This window comes from Lygodium microphyllum, unplaced genomic scaffold (genome assembly GCF_053477565.2).
Source record: "Lygodium microphyllum isolate KBCC unplaced genomic scaffold, Lygodium_microphyllum_v1.1.10 scaffold_191, whole genome shotgun sequence".
NCBI lineage: Eukaryota > Viridiplantae > Streptophyta > Polypodiopsida > Schizaeales > Lygodiaceae > Lygodium > Lygodium microphyllum.
Window position 1 is genome coordinate 62,501 of NW_028229674.1, and position 16,579 is coordinate 79,079.

Below are 16,579 nucleotides of genomic sequence, written 5' to 3' on the forward strand. Positions count from 1 at the left end.
GCTTTGAGGTCCATTCGAATTTATGAAGCTTATGTCTTGTTATTTTGGACAGCCTTCGCTATTGGCCGAAGGCTGGCCCAGACAGAACATAAGGTATTTTTACGCAATCATTGCAAAGCTAAGCGCTTTGTAACCCTTGTTTTGCGTAAGATATAGGGTATTTTCCGTTTGAGTTCGTAGACGTTTTTTTGTGGGCGGGATTATTTGTTTGCCCGGGCTATTCTTTGAACTTAAACTTTCCTTTTGCTTTCCGGAAACATAATGTGTTTTTTTTTTGGACAAACTGTCTTGAATATTAGAAACAGGAAAGAAAGGATTCGTTGATTACGTACTTACTTTTAGTACTTTTGCTTTTATTTGGTAGTTTTGTTGCAGGTGCTTTTGGTCGTTTTTCGGGATCTAAAGGAACAGCCATAGCAACCATTATGTGTGTTTCATTTTTTTTTATTTTATTTCTGATTATTTTTTATGAAGTTGCATTAGGAGTCAGTGCTTGTTATGTAAAGATTGCTCCATGGATTTCCCTAGAGATGTTTGATGCTTCTTGGGGCTTCTTTGGCGACCGCGGAATCATCGGATAAATTGCCGGATAGGGAAATGATCTGGACGCTGCCTTTGTTTCGCTGCGAGATGGAATTAGCTTACTTTATGCATAAGATAACTTACCTCGTTAAGACACTATAGCATATCGTAAAAAAAGCCAGCTTATCAGATAAGGTTTGCCTTTGACAGGCGGCTTTTAATTGTGTTTTCGAGACAAAGGTGAGGTGGACAAACTATAGATGAGTAGACAAAGGTTTATGGCCAGCCTTGGCTAAGGCCCTTTGGGCCATGGAAAAATGACATTTTTTGTACATGCACGACAAGAGGGTGCAAACGTTTCAATGAAAAAAGGCCCAAGTTCGTTTAGTAAAGGCAGCACACAGCAAGTGCACCTATGCCTCAATCTCAAGAAAGTATTCGGCGAAACCGGTGAATTACGCATTTGCTTACTAGATGTGTAAGGCAGAAAGCCTATAGTATCTGCCGTGAACCAAAAACCTTACGATGTAAGCGGGGTTTCTTTTGTCATTCAAATGTTTTTATGAGCCTGGCCTAGTAAAATAAGCGTATTAACAGTACTTTGTCTGGCTTGGCAGCTAGTTTTGGGTCCACCACTTGCAGGTAAGCAGAGGACATTTGATTGTTTGGAGAAGAGCCCGCATTCATGCAATGGGTTGTTTTGTCAGGCTTTTTTTTTTTGATAGAGATGGGGACAAAATAAAGAGAGCTACTGGTTTCCCTTATAGACCCCTGTCCAGAAAGGGATGCTCTATTAAAAGAAAAAGGGTCAATGAACGTATCATTTATTTTCTTTTGGGGTTTTGAAAGGCCGGGCACTTGCCTTATTTCCAAGGCAAATTGGTTGGGGTAAGGGCCGGAGCTTTAAGGGGCTTATATTTAATGACTATCCGCTGCACTGCATTGCACGAATAGATAAGCTTTATGCGCAAAAGGTCTGGCAAAACGTTAACCTTATTTGGTTTACAGTAGAAAAGCGTTAAGTTATGTTCCATTTGCTTGGTTTATAAAGGAAGCATAAAAGAAAGTTTAAGATGGCTGTGAGCTAGAAAGGAGGGATATTGAGTAAAGCGTAGACTCTTGTTTGCGCTTTTAGTTGTCTTTCAGGCGGCTTGGACCGGTGAGAGAGAAGGGGCTTAATGGCAGATGCCGTATACTTAAGTGTTTCCGGGCTAGCATTTTGGTGGTTAAGATTTTTTTGTTTAGACATACGATAGTTACCTTTTTTATTATCCGTAATCTTAAGTTGGTGAGCCGTATGATAGGCGACTATCTCATACGGTTTGGAGAGCACTTGATTATGTCATTTGGGTAAATGGTCACATTGTGATATGGGCAATAAATGAAATTTACGATGGAAAAGGCCCAATGAGGTAACTTTTGACTCGGTGTTTGACAATCTAACTGTAGTTATGTTAGTTGTAGTGACATTTGTTAGTAGCTTGGTTCATGTCTATTCCATTTCATATATGTTTGAGGACCCGTATAGCCCTTGATTCATGTGTTATTTATTTATTTTTACCTTTTTTATGTTAATGTTGGTTACCGGAGACAATTTTATTTAATTGTTTTTAGGATGGGAGGGAGTAGGCCTTGCTTTACACTCATTGATTAATTTTTGGTTCACATGACTCTAAGCTAATAAAGCAGCTATCAAAGCTATGCTTGTTAATCGAGTAGGTGATTTTGGATTAGCTCTTGGCATTATCGGTTGTTTTACTTTGTTTTAAATTGTAGATTTTTGTACTATTTTTGCTTGTGCTAGTGTTTTTTCTGAACTTAATCACTATTTTATTGTCTGTAATATGAGATTTCATGCTATAACCGTGATTTGTATCCTATTTTTTATCGGCGCTATTGGAAAATCTGCTTAAATGGGATTACATACTTGGTTACCTGACGCAATGGAGGGTCCTACTCCAGTATCCGCTTTAATTCATGCAGCTACTATGGTAACAGCTGGCGTTTTTATGATGGCGAGGTGTTTTTTTTTATTTGAATATCTACCTGAGGCTTCGATCGTTATTACTTTTATGGGGGCTATGACGTTATTTTTTGCGGCAATCACTGGAATATTGCAAAACGATTTAAAGAGGGTCGTAGCTTATTCAACTTGTAGTCAATTGGGCTATATGATCTTTGCCTGCGGCATTTTTAATTATTCAGTTAGCGTATCTCATTTGATGAATTACGCTTTTTTTAAAGCATTACTTTTCCTGAGCGCAGGTTCAGTCATTCATGCCATGTCAGATGAGTAAGATATGCGTAGGATGGGAGGGCTTGCCATTTTATTACCTTTTACGTATGCTATGATGCTTATAGGGAGTTTATTTTTGATTGGATTCCTTTTTTTAACTGGATTTTATTCTAAAGATGCAATTTTAGAGCCTGCCTACACCAAAAAAGTGCGACTTGATGGACATGTATAGTCTTTCTTTATTTGACTTAAAAGGGACTAGCTATATCGTCTTTAACAATAGACTGCTATTACACTATGCTTTTCTGTAAGGAGAGTATGAAGCGCGGAAAACGATGCGATAAGTATATGATATCGCATGGGATCCTAACGGATTAGCAAGACGGATCAACCATAGTGAACTGTGCGATGACGCTTTTATAAAGTGGCCTCAAGTCTACGAGCTTTAACAAGGTAGGCCTCTGTAGGGATGTGATTTAGGATATAAAGTTTGGTTGCGTGCCCTGCAAAGGATCATTGGAGTATAGCACAGGATTCTTTACAAAGCTAACGTGTCAACAAGGCAACCCCAATGGGCTCTCCTCAGGCAAGCGGGAGGTTTGGTCGTGAGATTAGATAGCGTTCAATGGGCGGAAGACGATACGAAAAGCTATCGGCTTGCCTTCAGGTGGGATAGGCGATAATTTGCTGACTAGCCAGTGTGCTGACTCGAATCTTAGGTAGCGAAACGGGCCGATTATATCAACTACACAAAAATAGAAGTAATTGAAACCACGATCCTCTCGAAGGAGTCAGGACGAAAACGAATAGAGAATCTTCCTTTCATCGCCCAAGCACATTCGCCACTTGAGCCGTATGCGAGGGAACTTGCATGTGCGGTTCTTTGAGGGGGGGAAGCTCGAAAGAGCCCATCCTTCGCGATTATACCATTAGTGGCAATTTTGCCTTTTGGTTAGGAAGTGTTTCTGTTTTCTTTACTCCTCATTATTCTTCTCGTCTCTTTTTTTTGACATTTTTAGCACCGACCAATTCATTTAAGCGAAACATCTTACGATGCCATGACGCACCTATTTTTATGGCCATCCCTTTAATTTTTCTTGCTTTTGGAAGTATTTTCGTAGGATACTTGGCCAAGGTGCGAACTGTTAGCTTATAAGTCAATTTTGTGACAAAGCGGCTATTGCTCATTCAACATGATCTGAGTAAAGTGAACAATGACTGAAGATTGGATGCGGGTGAAATTCCCGCCAATGGCTGAGATGTTCAATTGACTCTTTTCCCTTTGTAGGAGGTCTGGCAGTTTCTGAGTTACAGACAAGCGAAAAAGGGGGAGGAAAAGAGGCCCTGGTGAACCTTCATAAGTGAACAGATGTAAGCTTTGCTGCCCAAAAGTATCCAGTATTAACCACACTGAGGGACAGGCCCGGTGAGCGAAGAGCAGGTTAAAGGGGTACAAGCCGTGTCAATCAATTATTGGCCTTGCATCAAACATCCAATAGGCCATGGACAAAAAAATGGCCACTGCATAAAAAGACGATGTCCAGATGACCACCCCATAAAGCACATTCTGCGCCTACGGGCCACTAAAATTATCCAATATACTCGGAACTGGAATATCCTAATAGGGTTCCTTTACGGTAGGCTGCCAAGCTATAAGCCCTATGGAAGCAGGATTTTTCAATAAGCAGAGCCCTGATATAATATGCTTACCTGGAGACTTAGGATTTTAGTGATTAATGAAGGGAGGCATAGAGAATAAGTAAGTTTTGCACGGAGAATATCTAAACGATATTTTCATTCTCTGGCTTATGACCGAGCAACATGATTGTAAACTTTGATGAAAAATTGACGCCCCTAGCATACCCTTTAATCTAGACGATTCATATAAAATAGAAAGGTAAGACTGTATCAGAACAAGTCACGCTCGGTGACGAAAGAAAAAATACCTTAAATCCCACATTCAAATGGCAAAGCTATAACATCCATTTGTGCCGGTATGGATAGCAAGGCAGACGAAGCAATCATTTTGCTTGGCTTCTTCGATCTTCATTCATATCGCTAACCACTGGACAGTTGAATTTTATGCACAGAATTGCTCAGGCAAAGGTCTGATTGGGCAATAAAGAGTTCCCGGTTACATACTATATATGAGGAAAGTTATTTAGGTAATAGGAAAAGGTTTCTTTGCCCATTGTAAAGTTTACAAAGTAAATTTCAGTTGGCAAAAAGGACAACTTATAGGCTCAGGCCATGTCAAACGGAACTAATTTTGATTATTTTCCATCGATTTTGCCTCCACAACTCATTTTCTCGCTCTAGTATAAGGCACGTTGTCGTATTTTAGCGGATTTTGTTTTTATCCGCCTACTTATTTTGCGGTAGTTTTTAAGTTTAATTAGAATAGACGATATTATGGCCAAGAAATGGAATCTTTGATGGAAACCAATGAAATAGGCACTTCATCTATAATGTAATCCCTTCATAGCTGCTGGCCGACAGAGTGGAGACAGCTTAAGAAAGTAGTCACTGTAAGCAAGTCGATTTCAAACAGACAGTTTTGACACAAATAAGATTTAGCAACCACCACGTTGTACTTCATAGATCAAGAGGGTCACAGAACAGATCTAGGCATCCTTACTCAATAAAAATGCCAAAATCTGGTCGGATTACGGAATTGGACTCCTAAGGAAATACAAAGTTGGCTAAGATTTTCATATATGGTCCATCGTGTCCGGATGGACCTCAAGCAAGCAAACAAGAAGGTTACTTTGCGTTGTTATTTTTGAAGAAAATTTAATGGAATGGAAAAAACTTAATTTATTAAGCGACAGCTAATAAAATAATAAGCAAACACTTCTAATGTGACAGCACGTTTCAAAGACTAGACCATAAACTTTGCCATATGGGAGCTCCGGACATAAATTTACTGACAGCATTCAATGTAAGGTTGCATTTGAAAGGATCAGGCTCAGCAAGTATTTCCTTAAGTGCCAAATCAGAAAGGCACGGTGGAAATTCCATAATTTCTAAACAATAACCCGGCTTGCATGAGCGTCTAACCCAGTTAACTTGTCAAATGGCTAGCTAAAGATGGAACAGGAGCTTTACCAAGCATAGAGCTTATTTTTTTTTCAGATCAATAGAACTACAAGCAAAGAAAAAAAGACTTTATAAGCAAAGGCAGCTGGCTTAGCCTTATTTCGGATAGGAATTCTTTAAACAATCCGGATCTATATTTCACTATATATATACCTTTTAATACATTTATTTGAAATTGTTTAGAAATAAAAAGAAGATATCAACTTTAACTCCTATATAAGCACGGCTATGCTAAATACACGCAATTTTTGATATTTTAGCTTATATAGATATAAAATTTATTTAATCTAAGAGAAGCCGTATGAGGCGTAAGCTGCATGTACGGTTTTGAAGCCGAGCCTTTCCGGCAGCAATGGGGCGGCTCAGGAAGCGATATGATGATTGGTTTAGGTAGGGCGGCCATAGGCTCACCTATAGGAATACTGATTGTGAAACCGCAATTCACATGCGAGGCATAAGACTTACTTGATTACTTGGAAACAAAGACGAGAAACCTAGCATGTCACAAAAGCGAGGCTCAAAGGATATTTGCTAGCCCTATTTAAGGATAAGAGCCTGCCCTGACAAGCCTTGCAAGCTTCTTAATGTGAAACAAGATGGGACAAAATATATCTATTTTCCATACCAAACTACCAACCCCCGCAATTAATTAAAGGAAAATACCAAGGAAGCGTGCAAACGTACATTTTCATATCCTTTGCCTTACTCTGCTGCCTAGAGGACAGGCCAGGCATAAAGTGACCCCGACTTCGCCTTAGCATAGGGACAGATTATCCGTCTAGCGAAGGGAGACCTCAAGGGTAGCTATTGTAAAACATTATGATCTATAGGTGACAACGGCGAGACTTAATAGGGGAGGGCAACCCAATGATTGGGAGTCGGAGGATCCATAGTACCTGTTACCTCGTATTCATCTTACAAAACGCTGACTAACGGGAAAGGGATCTATACATCTGCGAGACGGTATCAGGTCTCATAAGAAACCTTTGATGATATGTCCAGTTTCAATAAAGCAGAGAAAAAGCCAATATAAAGTAGCCAGGACTAAAAATATAACCAGATTAAAGTATGTCGTCGTTAGCAAAAATCATGAAAAAATACCTTAAGGCCTCTTATAGAAATATGGCTAATAGCCTATAGCGGGTTCAGATCGATAACAAACTGTGATAACAGAATTGCAGCGTCTTTATCACAAGTTATAAATGCACGTAATGTTGGCCTATTTTACGGTATATATTTGAACAGAAAAAAAGAATCACTGCCTTATTGACTGCTAAAGGAGTCAAAACAGATTGCCATAAGAAATGGTTATCAGGATGCTCCCAAACTTAATGCACAAGCTAATAAGGGCAGTGATGCTTTTTATGTTTCAGATCATGAGTGCACAGGTTCATTAATAATATTTAGGCCTTAAGTTGAAGGCTATAAGGCTAAGAATGGGGTCATAAGCTTCGATTGGCATTGGAAACAAAAATGAATTTTATATGCTATTTAATTTGAAACTGAAACCCAAAAAAAACTAATAAGACAACGGCCAAAAACACTTCGCTCCGCAAATAAGCCAGCGAAGTGCGAAGATGGGGCAAAAGCTTAAAGGCCTGATAAGCTAAAAAAAGTGCAGAACACAGCAAGCAAGCGCTTCTTTACTTCATTGCAAGCAAAAAGCGGATAAAAAAGAAAGTATGACGCTTTGCTTCTTTTCCATTTAAGAGCCCCTTCTTTTCTGATCAAACGGCGTCTGCTCTTAGCAATAAATAGCCTATGTGTCTCATAGCGGCCATAGGCTAATGTCGGCTAGAGAAGCCAGTCTTAATTGGGTGTCGACATGGGGTCTCTTTTCAACGAAAAGAGCCAAATGGCTAGCCGTCAAAAACTGAACACTGCACCAAAATAATAATAAAGGCTAATTAAGCAGCTAATCCTAGAAAATATTGCAAGATATCTTAATATAGCCTTTTGAAATCTTCATGTCTTACTTGGCTACGCTTTGCATAAGAGGCTAAAGACCTATTAACAATAGCTTCTGTGCGCAGTAGTTATTAGCTTCATAAGTGAGCCTTTAGGACGTTATTAGATTTCAGGGATCCGGACCAAGAGCAGGCCTCATTGCGTATGAAATGCTATATGGACATTCGGAAGGGAAGCGAGGTTTTAATGATACAATTGCGTCTAAGTTTCAAAAGCAGAGGATTTTCATGGAGCAAGCAGGGTGCGTGAGCTGCGCAATAGTTGACGACTATTTGACACGGTTCGAAGGGCACTTCGGTAAGCTTGGCATGGGTTTACGTTTTGACCCCTACCTGATTTTTGGGCTAATTCCCCTTTAATACTGCCCCGAAATGAGATTCTTGCCGAATCTGAGTTTGCCACTTTAACCACTATCAAACTAATCCCTATTCTGTTCAGTGCTTTAGGGGCTTTTATGGCATATCATGTAAATATTCCTGTGAATACATTTCCCTTTTTTGTTAGAATTAGTACTTTTGGTAATGGACTTTATCGCTTTTTAAACAGACGCCGGTTTTTTGATAAAATATTTAATGATTTCATTGTAGGATCGTTTTTGTGTTTTGGATACGAAATCTCATTTAAAGCATTAGACAGGGGTGCTATCGAAGTACTAGGTCCCCATGGGATTTCGTATACGTTCCGGAAACTAGCCAAGCAAATAAGTGAACTTTAAAGTGGATTTGTTGCGCGAAGAACACGTTATAACTCGTTAGCCTCAAGTTCCATAGTGAGTAAACAATAGATCTGACTTCACGAGTCCTTTGGACGGCCTAGGGGTGTGAAGACTGGAGTCAGCACAGTGCTGACCATAAGCTATATTAATGAGTTCTGACATAGGGGTTCTTCTATCCACGAGGCATGTCAAAATGGATAGAGGCATGGTGAGCATATCTGACCAAGGCTAGGGCATGTCAAGTTTCGCTAAAGCGGGGGAAATGGCAGCTCTCTGCCCTCTCTTGAAGATATATAGCTACATTGCTGTGGCCGATCAGAAGTCTGGAAAGCAAAATGGTCAGAGCACGGGAAAATGACGATTTCGGCAAGAGCCATACATAATAACAATTAGTGTCTTTAAGGCTCTGGGATCTCCCGTAAACCGCCGTATAATACAGGGCAAATATTGGGAGAAGCAGTGATAAAAATTATTTACAAAGCGCTGCGGAAAGCCGGATGAAAGGGAACCTTCATGTCCAGTTCGAAGGGCGATGATATCTCAACCCTACTACCATTACGCTTTTGTTATGTTATCTGGACTAATTTTATTTGTGACTGTAAATGGTATGTGGGATTTTTTATCCTTTTGGGTGGATAATTGACTTTATTTTACCTTTATTGTTTGTAGTTTTTTTGTATGAAATGGTACGAACTAACATTAAGAGGAGGTCCGATCCCTCCACTCCAGTTTCCTATAAGTTCTATCTGTAATAAATAATGCGTAGAGAACCATGATTGTTGTCTCAAGGGCTGCCATTCATGTTTCTTTGGCTACACTGCGATTTTGATAGTTTTAGGTATGATTGTAATTTTTATTATTATAATGATTTTGTATTGGTTATTTTAATGTGTTAAATGTATAATTGACCCAAGAATAAAAGTATTGACAGGGGTCTGAAGCCTGCTATGGCAAAAACGGATTATTATCCATCTATTTGTGTGAAACCATTTGGTGTCCAAGGTCTTACTCTTTAGTAGGTTGAGTCTCACCTGGACTCCCACCGCGAAGATCTTCAAATGTCTTTTCTCTTTTGGAACGGGTTCAGACTACCATTACGGAGATTCCCCGAAGATTTTGTCAGCATTTGGTAATCAAATCGAGAAACCCACGGACATTTTGAGTCAGATGAATGAAATGCAAGATTTTCTCTTTTCTATTTCTAGACTTTGATCTTTCTCTATTCCTAGAGAAATGATGAGTAGATAGTCCTAGGAGAAGGAAGAGGAAACGGATACTCGATGCCTAACGAGTAAATATGATTTTTTGAGGTACTTCAAAATTACTTTGATCTGTTCTATTCAATCATATGGAAAGCTGCATCCGACGAAAGCCGTACGTGCAGTTTGGAGGGAGATCTCCAACTAGCCGGAAGATCCACCCTACAATATGGAGTCAAAAAGCCAAAATAAAGTCTTAAGTAAAAGACAATTGGGATAGGAGACGAAAGACACATCTGCAAACTCATGTTACATTGGAGCGTCGTAGCGAACAAAAAGAGAACCATGGAATCGGATCCGATTTATCGGAATCGATTGGTAAACATGCTGGTTGATCGAATCATGAAGGATGGAAAAAAATCATTGGCTTATCAGATTCTTTATCAGGCTATGAGGCAAATTAGGCGAGAGACCAATAGAAATCCACTGTCTGTTCTACGACAAGCCGTACGTGAGGTGACTCCCGATGTTGTAACGAAATCCAAACGTGTGGGTGGATCGACTTATCGGATTCCCGTTGAAGTCGTACCTGCAGAAGGAAAAGCTTTGGCTATTAGATGGTTATTGATTGCGTGTCGAAAACGTTCAGGTCGAAGTATGGCTTTAAGATTGAGTGATGAATCAATGGATGCTGCCAGAAATTCTGGTAGTGCGGTACGAAAGAGAGAAGAAATTCATAGGATGGCAGAAGCTTTTGCTCATTTCCTAACGTCTCAGATTTGTTTCAATCCACGAAGAAAAAGGTAGAAATAGCCCTGTAGCTACCGAGGAAAGCAGGTACGCAAACAAGGCCGTTTAGCCATAGCAGTATTATACTGTAGAACACTCGCACTATCCGAGGTAATAGATATGTAAATAAACCCGCAACGCAGTGTTACACTGTAAAGCTCTCGTATTATCCGAGGTAATAGATATGTAAACAAGGCCGCTTAGCCATAGCAGTTACTGTAGGAGCTCTTGTGCTATCCGAGATAATAGATATGCAAACGGGATGACCTCTCGTATAATAATTATAATCACTTTATTATGAACCAAAAGTTTTCTTTTTTTAGTTGCTTAGGCAACGCCCAACTTTCTTAGAAATAAGAAAAATTCTTTATGATAGGCATGGTAAGAATAGAATGTTAAGTTTAGGATTAAGCATCTCCAGTATTCATATGTTATTAAAGTTATGTTGTCTAATTGTCTATAATAGAATGTTAAGTTTTGGAAGAATAATTGTTTATGATTGGCATGGCAGGAATAGAACGTTGAGTTTTGGATTAAGCATTCCCAGTATTCATATGTTATTAAAGTTATGTTGTCTAGTTGTCTTTCTTTTGTGTTCTAATTTAATAGCCAAACCCAAGAAAACTTATAAGTCTTTATCTATAGTCAGTCCTCGTATCTGTATTTCTTGTCAAAATAGTGCTACTAAAACAGTCTTAAGTAGTTTCTTTAGCCATCAACCAACTTTTAGATGCAGGAGTTGATCCCAAAGAGATACCTCTTCCTCACGAACTTATTCTTAATCGTGATCTTATGGCTCAAATATATCCCAGTTTTGCAAAGGGATTGACTCCCTTTTTTGCACTCGACTGGTCAGAATACTCAGATTTTCTAACTTTTCGGGGAGGATTAAATCCAGTCACGGGGGGATTATGGTTGACTGATACGGCGCATCACCACCTAGCCATTGCTGTTCTTTTCCTGGTAGCTGGTCACATGTATAGAACCAATTGGGGTATCGGACACGCAACGAAAGAAATTCTTGAAGCCCACAAGGGTCCTTTTACTGGTGAAGGTAACAAAGGTCTTTACAAAATTTTGACTACCTCGTGGCACGCCCAATTAGCGATCAATCTCGCCATGCTGGGATCCCTAACGATTATAGTGGCTCATCATATGTATGCCATGCCCCCTTATCCATACCTAGCTACTGATTATGCCACGCAATTATCCCTGTTTACGCATCACATGTGGATAGGTGGTTTCTTAATAGTCGGTGCAGCCGCACACGCAGCCATTTGCTTGGTAAGGGACTATGATTCGACTAGTCAATATAATAATTTATTAGATCGTGTCATTCGGCACCGTGACGCTATAATCTCACACCTCAACTGGGTATGCATATTCCTGGGTTTTCACAGTTTTGGTCTGTATATTCATAACGATACAATGAGCGCCTTGGGTCGTCCCCAAGATATGTTCTCCGATACTGCTATTCAGTTACAACCCATATTTGCCCAATGGATACAAAACACTCATGCTTCTGCTCCTGGTTCAACCGCACCTAATGCTACTGAGGGTACCAGCCTAACTTGGGGTGGTGGCGAACTGGTAGCGGTGGGTGGTAAAGTTGCTCTATCACCCATTCCATTGGGTACAGCAGATTTTTTGGTGCACCACATCCATGCATTTACTATTCACGTTACTGTATTAATTCTATTGAAGGGTGTTTTGTTTGCCCGAAGTTCCCGCCTAATACCCGATAAAGCAAATCTTGGTTTCCGCTTTCCCTGTGATGGACCGGGTAGGGGAGGTACCTGCCAGGTGTCCGCATGGGATCATGTTTTCCTGGGATTATTCTGGATGTATAACTCCATTTCTGTTGTGATATTCCACTTTAGTTGGAAAATGCAATCTGATGTTTGGGGTAATGTAAGTGAGCAGGGAGTAGTTAACCATATAACCGGGGGAAACTTCGCCCAGAGTTCGACAACAATTAATGGATGGTTGCGCGATTTCCTATGGGCACAAGCTTCCCAAGTTATTCAATCATACGGTTCTTCTCTCTCAGCATATGGTCTATTATTTTTAGGAGCCCATTTTGTTTGGGCCTTTAGCTTAATGTTTCTATTCAGCGGTCGTGGATACTGGCAAGAACTCATTGAATCAATTGTTTGGGCCCATAACAAATTGAGGGTCGCTCCTGTCACACAGCCTAGGGCCTTGAGTATTGTACAAGGACGCGCTGTAGGGGTGGCTCATTACCTCCTGGGTGGAATTGCTACAACATGGGCATTCTTCCTAGCGAGAATCATTGCAGTGGGATAATGGCTAGGAGGATTCGAGAAACACTATGGCATCAAGATTTCCAAAGTTCAGCCAGGGTCTGTCCCAAGACCCAACTACTCGTCGTATCTGGTTCGGTATAGCCACTGCGCATGACTTCGAGAGTCACGATGATATTACCGAGGAAAGACTCTACCAAAAAATATTTGCTTCTCATTTTGGTCAGTTAGCTATAATTTTTCTTTGGACCTCAGGAAATTTATTCCACGTGGCTTGGCAGGGTAATTTTGAAGCGTGGGTGCAAGACCCATTACATGTAAGACCAATTGCTCATGCTATTTGGGATCCACACTTCGGTCAACCAGCTGTAGAAGCTTATACCCGAGGAGGAGCCACGGGTCCGGTAAATATCGCTTATTCTGGCGTATACCAGTGGTGGTATACTATCGGTTTACGCGACAATCAAGATCTTTATAACGGAGCTATTTTCTTACTAGCCGTTTCCGCTTTGTTTCTATCAGCGGGTCGATTGCACTTACAACCTAAATGGAAACCAAACCTTTCCTGGTTCAAAAATGCTGAGTCTCGCCTCAATCATCATTTATCGGGGCTTTTCGGTGTAAGCTCCTTGGCTTGGGCGGGACACTTAATTCATGTAGCTATTCCCGAATCCAGAGGCGGACACGTAAGATGGGCGAATTTACTCACTGCATCTCCGCATCCCCAAGGGTTAGGACCATTCTTTTCAGGTCAGTGGAGTATTTACGCACAGAATCCAGATTCCAACGATCATTTATTTAATGGTGCTCAAGGAGCAGGAACCGCTATTCTAACGTTTCTGGGAGGATTTCATCCACAGACTCAGAGTCTATGGCTGACCGATATTGCTCATCACCACCTAGCTATTGCTGTTGTGTTTATCATAGCTGGACACATGTACAGAACAAACTTTGGGATTGGACATAGCATAAAGGAGATCCTGGAGTCACATCTTCCGCCAGGGGGCAGATTGGGACGTGGACATAAAGGACTTTATGATACAGTCAACAATTCACGTAATTTTAAGCATCCAATTCCCACTTCCCGTTGGTGAAACTACCGATAAGAAAATTGCTATACAATCGATCCTATTTTAAGAAGAATGTACGTGGATTTTTTATCTCAAAAGAAAGCGTACGTCGAGTCAATTCTATTTTTGGAATAGCAAAGGAGATGTCTCCCTGTACAATATGGATTCAAGATATTCATGAATTGAGTGTTCATGGTTCGTATCACAAATTAGAAGCTGATCCCAGATTTTTACTTTGCCTAGTATTGAGGAATATTCATAATGAGAACAGGGATTCTCGCATTTGTAACAATCTTGTCATGGCTTCGACTCACATACCTGCAAAGATAGATCCAGCTTTGATAGCCCCAAATCGGTTAAACCAATTGATAAATCTTCGTAAACCTAATAGTTTTCAGCGTCAGAAAGAATTGTCGATTCTATCATGTGTCAAAGGATTTAACATACAGGCTGATCCATCTTTTCTTAAAGGAACCGGGTTTGGAACTACGGGTTATAGTAAACGAGATTTATTCTTTCTTGCTCATGAAGCGTTATTAATCAGTACTTATAGAAGAGAAAAAATTGTATGTAGTAATGCAATTCTATTTGCTTTACATAGACAACGCGTGGTTGCGACTTATCTGGATAATGCAATTTCATCCGGTTCGGAGTACAAAATATTTTTTCATAGGATAGGAAAAGCTATTCCTTAAAAGAGTTTGGATTGGCCAAAAGAATAGGTTCTTATTAATCGATTGTTATTATACAAGAATTCTTGTATCGCTCATGCAGATCTTCCATCTACCGGAAACCAAAGGATTCATTGCTTTTCCTTTTTTGTCGAACTTGTATAAACACAACCCTATTTGCACCTATCAGTTACGAACTTGCTATTGTTATGAAAGACAACCCCTAGGCTCAGTCACAGCAACGAGTACCGAACCGTCGTTCCCACGGCTACAGTACCAGGAGTTGCTGCTGAGCCAGCCCGTTCAAAACAGTACTTCTGTCTAGCAGAAACTATTAGCGACATCCCTAGAACAGTATTCGTATCGTGAACCAATGGCCACTTTTCCGGTCGAAGGAAATGCCTAATAAATAGTCAAATACTGCACTCTTTAGCTACTGTACTCCGGAAACAAAGTAAGGGAAAGCCCCGTACGTCAAGAGCTGCACTGCTATGAATCAAAGACTGTCTGCTCGCCGTTTCCGGCCAGTATTGCGGGTTCAATGGCTTTATACGAATTAGCTGTTTTTGACCCATCCGATCCCCAGAAATGGAAATTGTTAATACTGGCACTGTACCTTAAGTGGGAGATGGAATAGCCCGCATTCATGGTTCGAACAAAGTAATGGCTGGAGAATTGGTAGAATCTGAAGATGGTACAGTAGGCATCGCTTTGAATTTAGAATCTGATAATGTTGGCTAAGTACTGATGGGCGATGGTTCGACCATACAGGAAGGGGGTTCCGTAAAAGCAACGGGAAAAATTGCGCAAATACCAGTTAGTAATTCTTTCTTAGGCCTTTAAGCCAGTAAATGCTTTGGCCCAACCGATCGATGGAAAGGGTCAAATCCCAGCTTCTGAGTCTAGATCAATTGAGTCTCCCGCACCATATGGGAATTATTTCAAGACGTTCCGGTGGCGGAAAACGACCCGAATCTGCAGGAATTCGGGAAGGTTGAAGCAATGGCCAAACCTCCTTGAGGCTACAGCAATAACGTCATAAGCAATGACACTTAACTAAAGCACTTTATCCTCGCTTTCCACCTTTTATCTAGGGTTAGGAGGATCACGCGCCATAATGCCGGATCTCCATCTTTCTTTGTTGGTTGCTCTCCAGTCGCAGAATTATGAATAGTTTCACTAAAAATAAGTTTATTGGCTTGAAAAAAAAAATGAACCAATCCTTTAGCCTGGCAACCTGTACTATTTTTGCTGCCTCCAGCAACCTGTTGCAACTAACTTCATATTCAGGATGAAACAAGACAATTATGCCAGATAGTAAGGAATTACAAGTTTTCTGCACTAGAAAAAGCTAATAAATGGACTCGACCCATTATATATTTTTCCAGTAGTCATTTTAGGGACGTTTGCATGTACTGTGGGTCTTGCGGTTCCGGAACCATCAATGATTGGTGAACCAGCAAATCCTTTTGCGACTCCATTGGAAATATTACCCGAATGGTACTTTTTCCCTGTCTTTCAAATACTTCGTACAGTTCCCAATAAATTATTGGGGGTCCTCTTAATGGCGTCCGTACCGGCGGGCTCGTTGACCGTTCCTTTCATAGAAAATGTAAATAGGTTCCAAAATCCGTTTCGACGCCCTAAAATCTTAACCACGAAGGCACCCGCTTGCCCAAAATAAAATGAATTAGCCGGATTGCTGCTTTATGACACTTGCTAGACCTATAAAAAATGTTATGATCTCCAGACCTATAAAAAATATTATGATCGCAGAAAACAAACATAATCAATGCGATATAGCCAGTCTTTGCTATGGCATGCGATAAGCCATATTCGCGATCAGCTGCATTGTCTGGCCTGGCAAAGCAATATGCAGCGATGGCAAGCGATTGGCGCGTAGGCCTTTTAGATAGAAAGTAACGAAAACATGCAGAGACAGGAATCAGCCAAAGAGTGCGGGAGATTGATTGCAATACTTATCAGTCAAATAGTTAGAAAGTTGGCCTGCTATGATTTAACGGTGCTAACCAAGTGGAAGAGCCG